The sequence below is a fragment of the Nuphar pumila genome, chromosome 4 (genome assembly GCF_984573655.1).
Source record: "Nuphar pumila chromosome 4, dmNupPumi1.hap1.1, whole genome shotgun sequence".
In the NCBI taxonomy this organism is placed as follows: Eukaryota; Viridiplantae; Streptophyta; class Magnoliopsida; order Nymphaeales; family Nymphaeaceae; genus Nuphar; species Nuphar pumila.
Genome location: NC_143252.1, coordinates 95,513,022 through 95,534,212, shown reverse-complemented (window position 1 = coordinate 95,534,212; position 21,191 = coordinate 95,513,022).

Here is a 21,191-nt window from a genome sequence, read left to right as displayed (position 1 = left end):
TCTATGCTTCCCCCGCAGCTTGGAAGGAGTTGCCGCCAAGTGGTATGCTGAGCATATCAACCCCATCGAGCTCAAGGAGTTCGATAAAGTTGTAAATCTCTTTATTGAACGTTTCTTGTTCAACACAGAAGCGCTGCCTACATTAAGTCATCTCTGCAATTTAAGGCAGAATGAGAATGAAAAAGCATGGAACTTGATTCACAGGTGGAGATCAGCCTGTAATAAGATGAGAGATCCTATCTCGGAAAGGCATGCATTGTCCTTAATCCTCAACAATATCTCGCAGCCGTTAAGAGGATTAATCTCCACAGCGTCGTCCAGGACCTTCATTGAGTTGACTGAACGAGCTGAATGGCTCGAGCTAAGTGTGGAAAATGGAGTCTATGAAGGCTTCACCTTTTCCAAGAACAACTCCCAAGGTGAGCAGAAGAAGAAAGCTCACTTCACTTATTCTGCCAGCAACAGCAACAAAGGCCGAAATCAGCACAAAGGGCAGAAGAAAGATTACTGCTACAGCACCGGCAGTTCGAACAACAAGGATCAGAAAGCAAAGCCTGCTCCTCAGTACAGCAAGCCTCCTCAGCAGGATCAAGGGTCGAAACTGCGCGAGAAGACTAAGCATGAAGGATGGAGTTACGACAGAAAGTTTACTCCTCTTGACCAATCACTCGAGGACATGCTCGAGTACATGCTATCAAAAGAGATGGTCAAATTGCCCAGATTGGCCGATCCCCCTGTGCCCATGGGGAAATGGAAAGATCAGTTCTGCAAGTTCCACAGGACAGTGGGACACAACACCGAGAACTGCTTTGTTCTCAAAAACATCGTGCAAGATCTCATTGAAAAGAATCTATTGGTAGAAGGAGAAGAAGAAGAGAAAATGGACATTCTCAACCACCCCTTCCCCTCGCACACCACAGCGGTAGTGTCTGCACAACCATTTTTGCCGCATGAACATATCAAGTCATGTTCTGCGCAAGATCTTCAAGTTCAGCATCAGGTGATGGTGCTACGACAAGCAGCTCCAGATTCTAAGAAGATGGACTTAATTTCAGCATTCGGTAAAATGAAAGTTGCGGAAGCACCTTTGAAGTCAGTTCCCAAATCAAAAAGAACTCCTGACTTCTTCAAGCAAATCGTTAGACCCAGGCTGGAGAATTCAAGTCAGAAGCCTCTGACCACTCTATCCAATGTCTCCATCTTTGACTTGGCCAAGAATTCCAGCAAGCACCAGCAAGTACTGGAGGATTTACTCAGGAAAATCAAAGTTAAGCCCAGTACCACTCCTGAAGACATGGCACAGATTGTGAACTCTGCCATGACCAATGCACCAATTACCTTCTCAGATGAGGACCTTCCAAAGCCTCATTCCTTTCATAATAATGCCTTGTACATTGTCGTTCGAGTCAGAGGAATGACGGTTCCCCATGTGTTGGTCGATGGAGACAGTAGCCTCAACATATGTCCTGAAATGACCGCAAAGGCATTAGGGATCAAGGATGAAGAATATATTCTGGATCCCATCACTATCTATGGGTTTGACAATCATGGTCAAACAGCCAAGGGCAAGATAATCCTGGAGGTGTTCATCAACTATTCGGTGCACTCCATCCTTTTCCATGTGGTTAATGTACCACCAACCTACAACTTGTTGCTCGGAAGGACATGGATTCACAACGCTAATGCAGTGCCTTCTACCCTCCATCAATGTGTAAAGTGGTCCCAAGGTGGAATGATTACCACAATACTGGGAGAAGACCCAGAAGAAAGGCTCCCGCAGCCCATGATTCCTCGGCCATCATTCAATGCAGATATTCCCAACATCAGGGAAAGTGAAGAGATCAATCTCGGGGAGAATCGAGAAATACTTCAGGCACCATCAGAGCCATCTCTGCACACAGTAGCCACGACACGATGGAAAGGTCCTCAATTCTTCAAGGTTGGAGGTCGAATCGACTACAACACCATTAAGGATCATCCCTTGTTTCCTCAATTCATGAAGTCAAGAAAGGGATTTGATTTACTCCTGAAGCATGGCTATCAACCCTTTAAGGGACTCGGCAAGAATGAAGATGGCCGCATCGAGCCAATGATCCAGAAACATCGTCCACACAGGGCAGGATTGGGGTTCTCCGGAGGAAGCTCATCAAGGAAGACTGTTTTTGTCAAAGGGGCACAATGAAGACCATTTGTTTTCTATTCTTTTCCAAATAAATGTCTCATTTTACCAATGTCATTGATCAATTCAATCAATAAAATTCCAAGTTTCTTTGTCTATCCGGATGCCATCTACTCCCTTTTTGTCTGTCTCATCATTTTATAAATTCAATGCCATTTTATGCATGGTTCTCTTCAAATGATTGCTTGTCTTACTATAGGCCGATTTATCTGAACCAGATTTCTTCTCCAAAATTTCAGAATGACTTCTCGGACAATCAAGAAGCTCGTTCTCAATCCCAAGGCCTTTCAGAAGTCGACATCAATTCACAAAATCAAAGCAAGCACCGGAAATGATAAGAGTGCAAAGCAGTCTTATGAGTGTGCAGAATATGATCAGTCTCTTCAGGAATTACCGGAGTTCGCCGCAGTTTAGAAGCAGGACGAACCATCTCCTCTAGTACAAGATCCAACTGAAGGTGTCAATATCGGTTCAGAGGAAGATCCAAAAATTCTCCAGATCGGAACCAGTCTGAGTCCGGAAGAAAAGAAAAGGCTTACAGATTTTCTCAAGCGGCATGAAGAAGTGTTCGCATGGACATATGAAGACATGCCGGGCTTAGACCCCAAATTAGTCGAACACCGTCTTGTCTTAAAGCCGGATGCTAAGCCAGTCAAGCAGAAGCTGAGAAAAATGGATCCCAGAATAGAACAACAAGTCAAAGAAGGACTTGAAGATCTGCTCAAAGCAGGATTTATTCGAGCTATTGACTACCCAGATTGGTTAGCCAATATTGTCGTCGTCCCAAAGAAAAGTGGCAAAGTAAGGATCTGCATAGACTTCAGAGACCTAAACAAGGCAACTCCGAAGGATGACTATCCACTTCCAAGCATCGATCTTCTAGTCGATAGCACGGCAGGACATGCCATGTTCTCCTTCATGGACGGATATTCCGGCTACAATCAGATTGAGTTGGCCGCCCGCGACCAATAAAAAACTTCTTTTACTATGCCTTGGGGCACTTTCTGCTATACAGTTATGCCTTTTGGGCTCAAGAATGCCGGAGCAACGTATCAACGGGCAATGGCTGTCATCTTTCACGATCAGATGCGCAAAATCATGGATGCGTATGTTGATGATATTCTCGTGAAATCTAAAAAGGAAGAAGATCACCTCGAAGCTCTTAATCAAGTCTTCAAGAGACTCATTCTTTACAAGTTAAGGCTTAACCCGCAAAAGTGTGTCTTTGGAGTCGAATCAGGCAAACTGTTGGGTTTTCTGGTAAGCAAAAAGGGAATTGAAGTTGACCCAGCCAAAGCAAAGGCTATCATTGATATGCCACCCCCGAAGAATCTCAAAGAGCTGCGTAGCCTCCAAGGACGTATGCAATCAATCCGGCGATTTATTTCCAATTTGGCAATGAGATGCGAACCTTTCAACCACTTGCTCAGAAAAGGAGTGAAGTTCGAATGGGGACCAGAGTGCCAGCAATCGTTCGATCAAATCAAGAAGTATCTTCTTAATCCTCCCATCCTGAAGCCACCAGAATTGGGAAAACCTCTTTTGCTATACATCTTAGTTAATCAAGTCGCATGCGGTGGATTCTTGGCGCAATACAAAGAAGGCAGCCTGATAGAACACGCCATTTATTACGTGAGCAAGACTTTCATAGATTATGAAAAGAGATACTCTCAAATAGAGAAGACCTGCCTAGCTCTGGTATGGATGTGTCAGAAGCTAAGACACTACCTGCTAGCATCAGAAGTCAAAATTTTGTCTAAACTCAATCCTCTCAAGTATATCTTAGAGCAACCTTTCCTCAGCGGACGAGTCGCAAAATGGCAAGTCTTACTGATGCAGTATGACTTAGAATATGTCTCGCAGCAATCAATCAAAGGCCAAGCAATTGCAGATCAATTGGCGGATTTTCCTCTGGCCGAAGAAGTGAAAGGCGAAGATGACTTCCCTGATGAGCAAATTTGCAATATCCAGCAATTTCCAGTCTGGAATTTATTTTTTGATGGTTCTAAGAACATGGCCGGAATAGGCATCGGAATTTTATTAATCACTCCTGAGAAAGAAATGATTCCATTTTCTCTCAAGCTCGACTTTTAATGCACTCACAATATGGCTGAATATGAAGCCCTGATTCAAGGTCTAAGGATTCTATTAGACTTTAATGTCAAGAGAGTACATGCCTATGGCGACTCATTACTCGTTGTTAATCAAGTTCGAGCCGAATGGCAGGTCAAAGATAAGAAGCTATTCCCCTATCAGAAAATTGTTTCAGCTCTCGTCAGCAAGTTCGAAGAGTTCCAGCTCTTCCATATCAAGAGAGATTTCAATCAAGTGGCCGATAGCTGATCATGCATATAATTCAGGGTTTATTAACATTTAAATATGCATGATTTTATGAAATAATGTTTCAAAAACCCAATTTTATGTTAGTTTTCGAGTAAATGTGCTAAAATGATTTAAAAATAGAAAATGCATGAAAAATAGTTTTATTTTACATTTTTATACATATTTTAGTTTTTGTTATATTCATAGTAGTCTAGTGTTAGTTTTCAATTAAAAATAAAATAAAAAAATAGAGAAAATAGTTTTTAAAATCATTTTAAATGTTTGTTTTTTTTAGAAAAGAAGAAAAAATTAGTAGAATAATTTTTATTTTCCTTATAAATGAAATAAAGTTTTGTTTATAACTTTTTGAAAAAAAAATTTAATAAACCGGTTTACACGGTTTGGTTTTTGAATTTTAAAAACTAAAAAAAAAAAAATAATAGCAAACCGGCTGGAACCGGTTTGCGTTTTTTTTAAAACTGAAAAAATCGGTTTCAAACCGGTTCCAGCCGGTTTGGGGTTTTAAAACCCACGAAGGAAAAAAAAATCAGTCGTCTCCCCTGTACGCTTGAACCTTCACTCTTTTCCCTCTTTCCCTCTCTTCCCTCTTTTCTCAATTTCTTCCACCATCGCCGGTAGCTGCTTCTTTCCCTAACTTCCCCTTCTCCCTTTTTCCTCTATTGAAACTCCAGCAGCCGGTGGTGATGGATCCTCATTCCGGCGATGGCGCACGGTGGATGACCGACTTCTTTTCTAACCATTCCAGGTGTGATTCACGGTAAGTCTGGTTCTTCTCTTCTGATATCTTCTTCTTCTTCTTCTTATCCCGATTTTTCCTCTTATTCTTCTTCTTCTTCTTTATTTCTTCTTCATCTGATTTCTTCCTTCTTCTTCTCCTTCAGATTTTCTTCTTCTTCTTTTTCCAATCCGATCTTCATCTTCTATTTCTTCTTCTTCTTCCTCCGATTTTCAGTTTTTCTTCTTCTTCTTCAGCTTCTTCCGATTTCTTCTTAATCTTCTTCTCTTCTTCTTCTTCTTTTTCAGCTTTGTTAATGTTTTTTCTTCAACTGTATTGATTATGAAAAACAGAATAAAAAAAAATTTAAAACAAAAGAAAAAAAAACCGATAGTTATGTTTCATATTTTTTTCCTTTTCTGTTCATTTTCTGATTTGTATTTTGTTAAGTAGTTACTTAGATCTGTATTTTAGTTTCATAAGTAGTTCATTATTTGTTATTGAATTCTGTTTTTCATTCATCACATAGAGTAGATTTCTGTTTGAATTTCCTGTTTTTAAATTTCTGTTTGAAGCATAGCATGTTCTTATTTTCCTAAATGTTGTAATTTTCTGTTTTTCTTGCTTTTACATTCATTATATGCTTTCGTTAAATTCATTTTTCAAGTTTTCCATTTCATATTTTTCCTGAATTGTTAGTAATGTTACAGTATTTTTCATTGCATTAAGTTCCTGTTTGTTTGTTTTTTTTATATGTCTTGCATTGCATTAACATTCGGTTTTATTGTTCACTTGTTAAATTTCTGTTTCATTTACTTTCTTTTCTGAAATTCATGTCCTGATTTTCCTGTTTTTTCTCTCATATTTTGTTTTCTGAAATTTTTAAGTTTCTTTACCTTCATTCAGCAAATTCCTGTTTTACAAATCCTTGAATTCATGTTTTAGTCATTTAGTAATTTTCTATTTTCGGTTTTTTTTCTAATTTCCTGTTTTGTTTTTACATTCATCTTTTGTTAAGTAATCATTAGTTAGTAGTTAAGTAATTGTTAGTTAAATGTTTTCTAATTAGTTGGTTAGTAGATTTAATTAGAATTAGTTTTTCAATTATAATTAGTCATTTAGATATCTTTTATCATTTCTTTTATGTTCTAGATCTGGTACTGCTCGTGTTCTTTCTACTTGTGCAGGATAGCACAGGATTGGAGCGGAATTGATTACATGACACGAAGTACGAAGAATAAAGCTTCGTTTTACTTTTCAGTTTAGAATTAGAATTTTAATTGGGTTTGTAAATATTGCACTTTACGCCCTCTGCGAAGGGTATTCATTTGTTGTAATAGTTAGTTGTTTTTACTTTTCTTGAACACTTTACATTTCAATAATTTGGTAATAAAGAATAGTTTAGACTTGTGTGTTTGAATACAACATATTTTCGTTCCCTGAGTTCGAACCGGTCTCATCCACTAGTGAGAACCGGTTTTTATTATTTGATGTCTGGTTTTCACATGTTTTACATTTAAAAATCTTTTCAAAATTACAACGATTTAAAAGAAGACATCAATAGCCTAGCCAGTTTAGGCTCCATTATGGCATTCAGAAATGGAGAATCTTGTCGCTCTTTTGAAATTGGCAGACTTGACCAACCTGCTTTCATTCCAGCGGAACAGGTAAACCAGGCTGAGCAAAAGAAGAAGTCTTGGTATTACAACATCAAAACTTTCATAAAAACCGGTGAATTTCCTCCAGAACTCTCAAAGAAAGAGCAACGAGCAATCCAGCGTATGTCTACTCGATACTTCATCTTGGCCAATGTCCTCTATCGTCGTGGATTCAGTTCAGAGTATTCCAGATGTTCAGACGAAGACGAAGCCAAAGAAGTCGTGCGAGAAGCACACGAAGGCATCTGTGGTGGTCATGCTGGCTACCAAACCCTTGTCAAGCAAATCATCAGAGCAGGTTACTACTGGAAAACTATGCAACAAGACTGTTATCATTATGTGAAGAAGTGTGTGCAATGTCAAATACATGCACCTTCTATCCATGCTCCAGCAACTTATTTACAGTCTGTTGTTTCTCCATGGCCGTTCTCCATGTGGGTCTTTGATGTCGTAGGTCCCATCACTCCTTCAGCTTCAAATGGCTACAAATACTTCCTTGCCGCAACAGAATATTTCACCAAGTGGGTAGAAGCCATCAGTCTCCGCACAGTAGAAGGCCGACACGTGGTCTCTTTTATTCACAAGAACATCCTTTGCCGTTTCGGCATCCCACATGACATTGTGTCAGACAATGGCAGTCATTTCAAGAATGAAAAGATGAAGACATTCTGCTCAAAATTCAAGATCTATCACCATTTTTCTGCTCCATATTATCCTCAAGGGAACGGTCAGGCAGAGGCCACCAACAAGATTTTAATTCGTATCTTGGAGCGAACTGTGGAAACAGGCCGTGACTGGCATGAGAAAATCCACGACGCACTATGGGCCTATCGGACCACCATTCGAACTCCAACGAATGCTACTCCATCAGAACTGGTCTATGGAACAGAAGTAGTATTGCCGCTACATGTTCAGAAGCCCGCTTTGAAATTTGCTTCACTTCTGCAATTACCTCTTGATCAATACCAGCAGCAGCGACTAGTGCAGCTAGACTTACTCGACGAAAGAAGGCTAAAAGCAGCAGAGCATGCTCAATCCTATCGCCAGAGAATAGCCAGGCAATATGCGAAGTCTATCATCGAAAGAAGATTCAAAGTCAATGATTTAGTACTTCGATCCACAGCTTATCTCAAGCATCGTCCAGGCGGCAAATGGTCGCCAAATTGGGAAGGTCCCTATGTTGTCAAAGAAGCATTACCCCGCAACTCATATCGGCTCATCAATGCCGATGGAGTAGAATTGCCAGATCCTATTAATGCTCGACACTTGAAAAAGTTTTATACTTGAAACATTTATTCTTCTCTTGTAATCCTTCCTGTTTCTTTCAAATAATGATCCAACTTTCTTCCCCAGTTACACTGGGGCATTTTAAAATTTTATTCTATATGCAGGCAGGATAAACAAATTCCTCATTTCATGCACAGGTGCATTCATATGCATCAATTCATGCTCATTGGCATTCAACTGCATTAACAACAATCTGGTCAGTATTAGGGTTTCAACAAACCGTCTCATCACAATTCCTAATGATCCAAAGGTCATCATCACCAATACTGAACCAAAACCCAGCGCTCGTACTGGTATTATTCCAAAATCCAGTACTCAAACTCGCACATTTTCAAAATTCCAATTTTTCAGAAAACCGAGTTCCGACTCGGGTTTTATTTTCAAATCATTTTCCTTTGTTGATCCGGGTTCCGACTCGTGATCTCTCTACTTTACTCGAGCCTTGACTCGAACTCCTCATTTTCCTTTGTTGATCCGGGTTCCGACTCGTGATCTCTCTACCTTATTCGAGCCTTGACTCGAATTCTTCATTTTCCTTTGTTGATCCGGGTTCCGACTCGTGATCTCTCTACCTTATTCGAGCCTTGACTCGAATTCTTCATTTTCCTTTGTTGATCCGGGTTCCGACTCGTGATCTCTCTACTTTACTCGAGCCTTGACTCGAACTCTTCATTTTCCTTTGTTGATCCGGGTTCCGACTCGTGATCTCTCTACTTTATTCGAGCCTCGACTCGAACTCCTCATTTTCCTTTGTTGATCCGGGTTCCGACTCATGATCTCTTTACCTTATTCGAGCCTTGACTCGAATTCTTCATTTTTCTTTGTTGATCCGGGTTCCGACTCGTGATCTCATTATCCTACTCGAGCCTTGACTCAAGCTCTTCGTTTTCTTTATTGATCCGAGTTCCGACTCGTGATCTCTTTATCTTCATTCGAGCTCTTCATTTTTCTTTATTGATCCGAGTTCCGACTCGTGATCTCTTTATCTTCATTCAAGCTCAGATTCGAGCTCTTCATTTTTCTCTGTTGATTCGGGTTCCGACTCGTGATCTCTATTCATTTGAGCTCAGATGCGAGCTCTTTATTTTCTTTTGTTGATCCGGGTTCCGACTCGTGATCTCTGTATCTTATTCGAGCTCTGACTCGAACTCATCATTCTCCTTTGATTAATCCAAGTCATTTCAATCATCAGGGTCTGTCAATTGCTCGAATTTGATATTTTGTCCTCCAAATTCCAATCTAAATCTTAAAACCAGGCAATTCTCCAATTTCGACCTCTGGGTCACCCGATTTCCAATTCTCAATTTCAATTACCAATTTCCAATTCTCGACCTTCGGGTCAATCAATTTCCAATTCTCGACCTGCGGGTCAACAAATTTCCAATTTTCGACCTTCGGGTCAATCAATTTCCAAATTTCGACCTCTGGTCAAATCAATTCTCAATTTCGACCTTCGGGTCACACAATTTCGACCTTTCGGTCAACCAATTCTCAATTTCGACCTTTTTGGTCAAATCAATTCTCAATTTCGACCATCAGGTCATCCAATTTCGACCTTCGTGTCATTCAATTTTCAGCAACCAATTTTCCAATTTCCAATTTCGACCTTCGGGTCAATCAATCTCAATATCCAATTTCAATCATTTCCTCTTGCGAAAGACCCTTTTAGGGAGAGTCGAGGGAGCTCGTTCTTTCGCATGCTATGCAATTTGTTCACTTAGCCCCTTGTCAGGGAGAGTTTGAAGGGACTCGCGTCTTTGTGAACCGTTTGCAAAACAATTTCCAGCTTCACACAAGAAACCCTTTTTAAGGGAGAGGCTCGACGGAGACTCGCTTTTCTTGTGACCCCCCAATTTCATACTAGGCCATTTTTCGTCATGAAGGACCCTCTTTACAGGGAGAGTGTGATGAACTCGTTCCTTTCATGACCCAATTTTCAGACCTCACTATTATCGGCCCCCTTTCCATAAGAGAAGCCTAATATTAGGGAGCTTTGACGAAAGCTCAATTTCTCTTCGAAAGTTCGTTTTGCAAACACCGCCTCTTCAAGGAAGAGAGGAGTATTCCCCATTCAGGTAAGGGCTAAGCCTGAGTCTCTCTTTTTGGGGAAAAAGAGAGGAGAATTTTCGTCACGGATGTGTTGAGCCGGATTTCAAATACTCATTTTCACCAAGGATTTCAAGAAAATTTTGTCAAATTGTCAATCAAATTATTTGTTGATTTCAGAATATTTATTGCACAAATCTCTATCTCAGTTTACCTTCAGCATCACTTCCAAAAGAGTGAAGCTTTTGCGAAAAGAGATTCAAAACTCAAATCCTTTCTATTGGCCAACCAAAAGGATGAAGGATAAATCCTCAATATGGCCAGAAAAGAAGATTCAATGTTATTGAAAATCGTAGGTGATTGATATTGATCGCAGTTATGGCACAACTTTAAGGATTATTCTTGTAAAGACAAGGCAGTGGAAATATTCTGAGCGCTAGAAAAGAGAGCATTTACCCAAGCCCCGTTTCCTCAAAATCACCTAAGCTGCAATTAAATATCCGCAAAAGGGATCTCTCACCTGTCGTCAAGATGAAGGCGGATTAGGCGAGTAGACCCTCGAGGCCAAAGAAGATTCGAAACATCTCCAAGTTGACGGAGTTTGTGACGGATCCTTCCAGGGAAAGTCCAAAGCACTGTCGAGATGAAGGCAGATGCAATGAACCTCTCGACAATCCCTAAAAGATATTTAATTTCAGCTATCGCCCAAAGATCTCCGAACCCATCATCCAAGAAGGATCGAAACATCTCCAAGTTGAAGGAGTTTGTGACGTACCCTTCCCAAAAGGGAGAAAGAGAGGAAAAAGAAAGAGAGAAAAAGTAAGAGCATCTCCAAAATGAAGAAGAATATAGCCAAAAAAACTCACAGAGAGCCAAAAGAGTGCAGAAAGACTATCATGAGAGAAGCTCTCAGGATATCAAACTGCCAGATCTATCAAGAATCCTCTTTAATCTTGTGAAATTCTATTATCAATATTCTTTCATCAACTGCTTTCATAATATCAAATTCTCTTTCTTGTTCATATCAAGGAAATTGATAACCTCCTTGAAGAAGGTCAATCGCAAGCAATTTGGATGCTAAATCTTGATTCTACGAAGTGAACCTTATTTGGAGGTAATGCTTTGGGTAGAAAAGAAAGAATATCTTTGCAAAAATGTGCAACATTTTCAAATATTTTGAATCAACAGCAAAATTTCCAATATTTTGACAATATTTTCTAGCTATCCTGACATGAAGTGAGAGCTTGATGTCCGTTTTCAATACATCCAGACACCAATTTTAAATCCCTCTTAAGGACTTGATTCCTTCCCTTCTTTGAGAGCATGAACTCTCAGATTGCACACTTCCCTGTGTCCCCACTGTCCCACCATAGACAGTCCCATTTCGGTTCGAGGTCGAACCACCAATCATTTTCTCGCAAAAGGCAATTTCAAAAGCTGATTTTAGTCTCAGCAATGAGACGCCCAAAACCAATCCCTTTTCAAACTTTAGGGACCCCATTTTCCTTCCTTTTGCAAAACACCTGTCGGATTTACTGTGCAAAATCCGAAGGTTCCATCGTGGTATCTTTCTTCGAGGATTCCATTTCATTTTCCGCCCGATCAGGATAAGGGTACAAACCTGAGCCTCAATCAAAGAGGTATTTCATTTTCCGCCCGATCAGGATAAGGGTACAAACCTGAGCCTCAATCAAAGAGGTATTCCATTGTCCGCCCGATCAGGATAAGGGTATAAACCTGAGCCTCATCCAAAGAGGTATTTCATTTTTCGCCCGATCAGGATAAGGGTACAAACCTGAGCCTCAATCAAAGAGGTATTTCATTTTCTGCCCGATCAGGATAAGGGTACAAACCTGAGCCTCATTCAAAGAGGTATTTCATTTTCCGCCCGATCAGGATAAGGGTACAAACCTGAGCCTCATCCAAAGAGGTATTTCATTTTCCGCCCGATCAGGTTAAGGGTACAAACCTGAGTCTCATTTCGATGAGATATTCCATTCCCCAATCAGGTCAAGGGTCAAAACCTGAGCTTCGTTCCATGCGAGGTATTTCTGTCCCATCAGGTTAAGGGTCAAACCTGAGCTTCGTTCCATGCGAGGTATTTCTGTCCCATCCAGGTTAAGGGCATAAACCTGAACTTCACTCTCATAGAGTGAACCTTTTCTCTCCATTCTTCGCTTCATATCTACCATCCTCCTCGGGCTAATTTCTTCACACCCAGTCAGATCCTTCTAACTGGGGCATTTTTTTCGTATAGCCCAAATTTGGTGTGTTTTCTTTGCCACTAAGCTCGGCCATGAGCCGGCTTAGTAGCAAAGAGGGGCATCTGTAAACACCCCAAATTTTCACTCACCTCCAGCATTTCCACCAAACACCAACATCCAACCTCTGAAATCGCTGGAGGGCAAAATGGTCATTTTCTGAGCCCGGACCTTGCAAAAGTCTAAATTTCATCTGAAACTCTCAAAATTTCTCTAATTTTAACTCAGATGTTCAAAAATTTATTCCTGACAGGAGACAGACAGCTCCAAGTCTTGATTCAAGATTGCATTTCATAAGACATGACATTGCATATCATTGCATGAGCATTTCAAATCACTGCACTGCAAAGCATGTCATTTCGAGGTCCAGAACTCTTGATTTTAAAATTTTCAATCCAGATTAGAATTTCAACTCTTCTCAAAATTGATTTCAAAACCCTGGGTCTTCAAAATTATCAATTCTTCCCATTTTACACCCAGGACTCTGAATTTCAAAATATTTTCTCAGGAAAACGATCTGGATAGTTTTCAATATGGATTTCAGCCACTTCACCTCAGATTTTGCCCCTTTTTACAATTTCAAATATCCTCCTTTTACAAAATTGCCCTGCAGGGGTCAACTCTTTCCAAAATTTCCTGTTTTACCAATTAGTCCAGATTTTATAAAAATTCCAAAAAGAGGTTTTGTTGTTTTATCCTTATTTCAATAAAGAAGCAATGTGGGACCCACACTGAGGTGGTGTCACACAAGCTTTCCTTTTGAAAAATTTGAATTTTGAAAAAACCCAAAAAATATAGGAGCCTTGTCCCCTAGATTGGTGCCACTTGTCTTTTCTCTCTCCTCCCATTTCCATGCCAAGTGTCAGTGTGGGGCTACCTTAAGAAGCCGCCACATGTCATCCCATTTTATCTGCCATGTGTCACCCTATCCATCCTGCGCCATGTGTCATTCCATGACTACCAAGAGATGCCAAGTGTCATAGGTTGTCCTGTCTAGAAAAAGTGGAGTTTGTCTCCTCTGAGGTGGCGCCACTTGAAGTGTGTCTCCTGCAGGGGACACGTGTGAACCCCTCCTTCCTTCTAGAAAAGTAGCCTGACACATGTCTCTTCCTACTTTTCTCAAAAAAGTAGGAGACATGTGTCACTCCCAAATTCCTACAGAAAAGGTAGGCTTGTCTCCTTTGAGGTGGCGCCATCTGGAGTGTCTCCTGCAGAGGACACGTGGCAAGCTCCCATTTCCTCAGAAAAAGCAAATGCCATGTGTCGTTTTCTGCTTTCTTCAGAAAACTAGAATTTAAACATTCAAATCTCCTCATAGGTGGCGCAAATCCTGAACTTCTACCTTTTCCAGGTTGTCTGAGATGGCGCCACATGGCCTGGCCCACCTTCTCTTCCCTCTGCCACGTGTCATTCTCTGCTTCTTTCAGAAAAAGTAGAGGACACATGTCTTCTCCCTACTTCTTTCAGAAAAGTAGGAGACACATGTCACTCCTGGCCTTCTTCAGAAAAAGCAAACCATTCAAAATTCAAACAAGGCACTAGGTGGCAAAAATCCTGAGCTCTGATTTTTCCAGATGGCCTGAGATGGCGCCACATGTCCTTTCCCTCCTTTTCCTCCCTCTTGCCACATGGCATCGTAGGAGCCACCCTGAGGTGGCGCCACATGTCCACCCTCCATTCCTCCAGGGCCAACCTCCATTTGAATTTCAAACTTCCCCTTGAGGTGGCGCCATTTGAGAAAGCCTCTCCAGACAGCTGACACTTGTCCGCCACATGTCCAGATCTCCTTTCTCCAGAAAAGGTAGAATTCAAATTCCTCTGAGGTGGCGCCTTCTGAGCCCACTACTCTGACCTTCTGACATGTGTCAAACACCTTTTGAGGTGGCACCATTCCAGGACTCCACTTGGCTCCATTTTTATTTTTTATTTTATTTTTAATAAAGGTAGCCCACCATAAGGTGGCGCCACCTGAGGACTCCCTACAAAAGGTGAGTTTGAAATTCAAATTCCAAGAGAGCACCCCCTGAGGTGGCGCCTTCTGGGAGTTCCCTGCAGAGAGAATCAAGCAAACTTTTGAAAAATTCCAAATTCCCCCTGCTGAGGTGTCTCACCCACAAAATTTTCATTTTTTATTTTTCTCAAAAAATCAAAATAGCCTTTTGAGGTGGCGCCACCTGAGGGCTCCCTGCAGAAGACAAATTCGAATTTCAAACCCCTCAGATGGCACCCCCTGAGATGGCGCCACATGGAGGGCTCAGATCCAGCCTGTTTGAATTTCAAAATTTTTCAGAAAAGTTATAAAAACAAGGGTTCACGCCCAGCCTAAGGAGATCATTTTTTTTTAGCTCTTGTGAACTTGGAAAATCTGACCTAGCCTTCCTAACATCTGATTTTGAACCTTGGAAATCGTGCCCCTTTGGCTCATTGGAGAAGGTGGAGTAAAGCTCGTGCAGTGGCCAATCCGATTCCAACAGAGCTCGATTTTGGTGGACCATCCGAAGCTCGGAGCGAAGGACGAAGGAAGCTCGTGATAGCTGCCCCTTTCAAGAGCTCCTACACTGCGTAACGAAACAAGGTGCACTTCTTTTCCCCTTGATGTGATTCTATAATCCGAATCGGGAGTCGTTTGAAGAAAGAGCTCATCCGAGGGATGGATTGAGCTATTCTCATAAAACGACATATATAAAAATGTTTTGTTATGCTTTCTTGATGATTTTTAACATTCATATAGTTAGCTAGGTTTAATTTGCATTTTATTTCATTCATTTAGTACATGTCATGAATTAATTAGGATTAATTTAGCATTTATTTCAATTCTGCTTATTTTCAGTAGGTCTCTGTTTTTGTCAGTCAGTCCACACGTCATTTCATGCATTTGTTTTTTATTAAAAATCCCAAAAAAATCACGGCATGCGCCCTTTAGGTGTCCCTAAAATTTTGCCAAAAATCCGGAGCCATTTGAATTTGTTTACTGCGGTAAACATTCAAAATGGCAAGTCGGGTTTTGTTATCCGGGATACGTTTTGACAATCATGTGCCGACTTGTAAAATCGATATGTCCCTCATGGGAGATCCGATTTTTGATCCGAAAGATGTTCTGAACTCGGGAGAATGTCTAGTTTTTAATACGATTTTTTAGATTTTTCTGATGTTTTTATGTCTGACAAAAATCCGAGAGTTCGGGACACGTGTCAGAGCCTAATTTGGGCCTCTGAGATCTTGGATCGACTTAGGGCTATGGTTTCTCTTTGTGTGTTGCTTCAAATACGAAACTATAAAAAGTGAAAGTGGTGACCGAGATGTCCTCTGTTTGAATCTGAAAGCCTGTAATGTTTAGAATAGTGTTGACCCCTGCTTCGTATTTTTCTTGTCAGACCCCTGTTTTGCTACATTTGTCTGTTCTGTTAGTTTAGGCAGAAATAGTTATATTTTTATCTGTGTTTCTGTTGATCAAATGCCAAAGTCATAAACATGAAAGTTGTTCATGTAGGTGTCTTTCATAACTCTGATTAATTTCATAAATTTCCATGGCCGTTTTGTATTTCTTTAGCATTTTTCATCAGATTAGTTTGATTTTTACCTATGTCAGAACTAAATCTCTGTTATTGAACTCACCATGGCTCAAATCCCGAGGCTGTAAAAACCAAAAATGTTCCATTTTGGGTCTTTTAGCAGTCTGAAAAATATCAGAAGTTTTCATGGTGTAAATCTTGCATTATCATGTTAAGCATTGCATTTGGTTCGGATCCATAGGCAAAATCCACCATTTTTAGGATTTCCCTTGAATTTTAGCATTTAAATCATATCATTTCGTGATTTTTAGCATTCTAGGTTGTTTATCAAAGTGTTTAGATGCTTCATACCGAATTTGGTGCAATTTGGAATCCATTTGAGTTCGGATCATCCATAATACCAAAACAGGGTCCCGCAGGACCCGGATCCAAACGAAAAACAAGCGAAAATCGTTATTTTGGATAAATTGCAAAATATCAAATTCTGATTTTACAGTCCTCATGTGTTTAGCAGCATGTCATCATGTCCCTTACTGCATTTCATCATCATTGGATTCAATTTGAATTTCGAAATCCCAATTTTACTAAGTTTTCCTTAAAAAAAAAACCCTGATTTTAAAGGTGTAACTTTAATTTTAGGGGTATTTTGGTCATTTTGACCCCAATTCCGAATTTCAAACTGTTTTCCACTGAATTCCCTGTATTTACATCATTTCAAATATCAAGAAAGCATGAGAATAGGGTTTATATCCAATTAAATCCAATAATTTTATAATATTATTGGAAAATCTTGGAAAAACCCACATATTTGAGCTAACTTTATTTCAAGCTTGGCAGGGATATTCCAAAGAAGGAGCTGAAGTCTGCAAATTTCTTTTATTTCCTTTATTTAGTGATGTAATAATGCAAATTTTGGAATAAGAGATTTAATTTCCTGCTTAGACTAGGATGCATATCATATAGTTTGAATTTATGCAATATCCTGTTTCTATGATTCATGCATTTTATTTCAAAAGCACTATGGATGTTCACGAATGGCACGTGCACCAACTCTTAGGGAGTTGATGGACTCGGTGGGATCCATATTTACGGCCCTAGTCGGAATATGGATGAGACCCAGATCCATCATCTTTCTACTAGTCACATTGAGCCTACACTCTTAGGCTATCTTAAAATGCACATCATATTTCCAAAGTTTTCAAAATCATGTGCATCAAATCAACTAAGTTCTGAACATATTCATGGCCACAGTCAGAATATGTGAAGGATTTATTTGGACTTAATGCACATTTTCCAACCAATTCCTCAGAAAATCTTTTCAAAGGGCATTCATTCACTCATGTCATTTGCATCATGAAATCATTTTCTCAAGAAAATTTCATTCTCAAAAAAATCGATTTCTCAAGAAACTCTTAAGTTGATTTTCCCAAAGTCAAGTTTTCATAGTTTTCCTTGAAAATCGGTTTCTCAAGAAACTCTAAGGATTTCTTAAAATCGGTTTTCCAAAGACAAGTTTTCCACAGTTTTCCCTGGAAAATGATATTTTCTTAAGAGATTCAAAAGAGTTTTCCAATCTTTCTCCAAGATCCAAAATCGATTTCCAAGTATTTCAAAAGGTAAAATTCCCAGGATTTCGATTCCCCAAGTTTTGAATTTCCTTCTCCAATGAGCTTTTCTATAAATCTTCCATCATTTTCCTAAGAAAACTCTCAAAGTCCAAGTTTTCCTAAGAAGTGTTTCCCTTTTCAGAAAGTTCATCTTTTCTCAAGAATCACTTCCATTTTCCCAGGATTTTCAACCATTCATAATTTTCCCAAGTCTTTATGAACTTTCCTGAGATTTCAAATCTTTTTCATCTGAGTTTCCTAAGAAATTGACTTTCAGCTTTTTCCTGAGAAAATCTTTTCAACTCCAAATATTTTCCAAGCATACATCATGTTTTCCCAAGCTGCATTTTCCAAAATCTCATAGCACATGCCTGAATTCTCTGTGCATTTAGGATAGAACATAACTTTGATAATTTAACTAAGTCAAGCACGATTTTGGTCCTTGGTTCGATTACCCCTGTTAAAGGCGGCAGGAACGGTCGAACCTCGTACCGACAGGTCGAGCCCCATCCCATGGATTTTCCCGCAATTTTCAAAACGGAGGCGAGTATTTCAAAACAATTTTCCAAAATCCGGTCAAGTTTGAAGCGCGAAAACGTTTCCTTTTCTCTCTCTTCCGCAAGGAAGGGAAGACGGGGGAAAATTTTCGCGAAGAGAACAGGTTTGGCGACCGTGATGGGACCTGTCCTTGTCTGACTTAAATTATGCTTGACTTAGTTCAATTATCAAAATTATGTTCATAAAATGTCAGCTCTTTTACTTTCAATATCATGTGAGCCTAGGAGCCTAGATTCTGACCCAGCTGACATTGAATGCATATAGCTTAGGCATGGTTTGGTAGGACCATATTGAGGAGATATTTTCATGCTCACATAGACTTAGGTCTAAATACAACTCTCCTCAATTTAGGATCTGAATGCAAACAATGTATGCTTCTTCAAAGTTTTCAAAAGCTATCTCTCTAGGATTTAGAGCCCTCTATTTCTTGCATGTGATCATTTTTTCAAAACTCCCTTACCTATCATTACCCGGTCTTCACGTTGCTGGGCTCTCTTCCAGAACCATAGTTCGGGACAGAGCCTCACAACTGGGCCACCTATTTGGGTTAACACCCCCCTACCACGTACCGCGGGCCACAGTCCGAAGTATATCGGTAGGCGCTCAAGGATGTTGGAAAACCTTACCTTAGAACCGGAGTTGAAATTCTATGCCACGTACCTCAGATTTCGATTCGGGTATATCGGCATAACTGGATTGGACAAAGATGATCTGAACTTAGAGTTAGGATTAAGGCCCTACAGCTGTTTTCAAATTGATGCATCTAGAGTCAGCCTTTTAGGGAGTGCTGAATGTGCATAAATGTTTGTGCAGGATGAGATTGTATGTATGATTTTCTCAATTCTTTATGTTTCCCAATGTTTTTCAACTCATTAGGTCTTTTTCAAAATATCCTTATTTTCCACAAGATCTTTTTTCTCAAACCCTGGATTTTTCCCAAATATTCCATTTCTTCCAAAACTCCAGGCGATTTTACATTCTACCTTTCTACTGGATCTCGAATTTCTAGCTGCATTTTTATCCTGCCTGCAAAATTTTTCAAAATTTCTCACATTTTCCTAAGTCTCATTCTGAGTCTTTCTCTGTTTTCAGTTTAATGGCATCCAGTCAAGTCGATCCTATCTTTCCTGAAGGTCACATCTCCTTCGAGGTGCGACAAGGCCGTCCTGAACATCGAGCCCTTAGCACCGGAACTTTCATTCCCCGGTGGTATTATTCCTGGCTAAAGAGCTTTTCCCGAATATTCCCGGACCATTTGAGCGAGTGCGGATTAGAGCTGGCATCAGCAGTCGGAAAGCAGACCATCAATGGCAACCTGATCCATGCAATGGCGGAGCGATGGAATCCTCGAACGTGTACCTTCTGGTTCCCGTGGGGAGAGATGACCGTTTTGATGGATGAATTTTCAGAAATCATGGGGTTGCCAGAACCAGCTGGTCGACCAAGCGACCCATTAGAGCATCAATTCCTTATCAATGTCAAGGGTTTGGACCCCCGAGACTCCTTAGCCCGTATGACAGGCCGCCGATCTTGGCCCCTGATCCAGTTAGAAGGAGATGAATATGTTGACCTACTCGAGTTGTACCGCCAGTACGGGACCTTCGTCGAAGTCAGCTCGCTTTCAAGAACAGCCAAAGAAAAGATTCAGAATGCAATGGTTCTATGCACTGTAGGACTGTCCCTTTTCCCAGATGGACAGAACTACATGGACATCAGGATAATCCAACTTATGAGAAGATGGGGAAGTCGGCAAACCAATCGCCTCTCCATAGCCATGGCAGCGCTCGCCTTCCTTTATCGAGGTGTGACTCGATTCTCACTTGGAGAGTCCATTTTAGTTGAAGGATGCATCTACGCACTTCAGTCTGGTTTTTCCAACACGTTCCAGCCCGAGCAAGCTCTTTCAGATACAATGGTCAAGAACTCCTTCCAGTGGCGCAGTACCGGTCTATGATCAACAACATTCAAGAGGATGACGTTGTCTGGGACTATTTTGACCGGCAAACATCTCCTCCCAGATATACCTATGCTTATGGCAAGCGGTTCAAGTTGCTAGGACCATTCTTTTGCACTTACTACCAACCAGAGAGATGTGTTCGGCAGTTCTCCCAGAGGCAGCAGTATGTCGAAGCCCGACTGTTATCAGGAGTTATGGCAGAGTTCGATCTCACCTCCGCACAATGGTCCGGGGCATATCATTCTGCCCGCTACGGCTGGGATTCCTTTGTCTCTCTTAAAATCTTTCCAGGTCCTAGAGTGTCTGCCAACTATCGTGAATGGTGGCAAATTGTTTGTCCCCCACCTCTTTGTCAAGATCAATAAAATCATATTTTCCCCATTTCAATAAAATTTTCTTGCTCTTTCCATTGTGGTTTGACGACCTCGCCTAGGTAACAAGGCATTATTTCGTTGTTTATTTCTTTTGCAGAAGGAATGGCAACACAATTGTCGTGATTCCCACGACGACTCAGTCCCTAGTAATGGGACATCCTTTCCAAATTGTCTACCATATTTTCAGCAAATATTTCTTCCAAAAGCTAATTCCTTCATAATCTAATCAGGTCTTTGCCCTGCAGAAAGCATCCAAACCATTTGATGGTCGAGACAAGGTCAGGCAAAAGAACCACGGCATCCCAATACTCGTCAGCCTCGGAAGAAGAGATGAGTTCCCCTCGATCTGAGAAGAGTCGAGAGCAGCAGCAAGAAGACGATGGCATAGACCCTCAAATGTATGCCATGTTCAGAAAAATGATGAACAAAATGATGAATGAGCAGCCCGGGACCAGCTCAGAAAGGAATCCATTCAGAGAAAAGTTTTATGGTCGTAGGAGTAAGAAGGCTCCCAAAAAGCAGATCCAACCAGAAGAGATTTCAGATGAATCAGATTCAACTGAAAACACAGATGAAGAATATGAGGTGCCTCCGGCATTTCAAAAGCGTGGCCAAAGTAAAAGCCGCAGATCAAAGAGCAGAGATAAAGAAGAGCCTTTGCAAGCGCAATTCAAGGAAATGGCTCGAGTTGTCA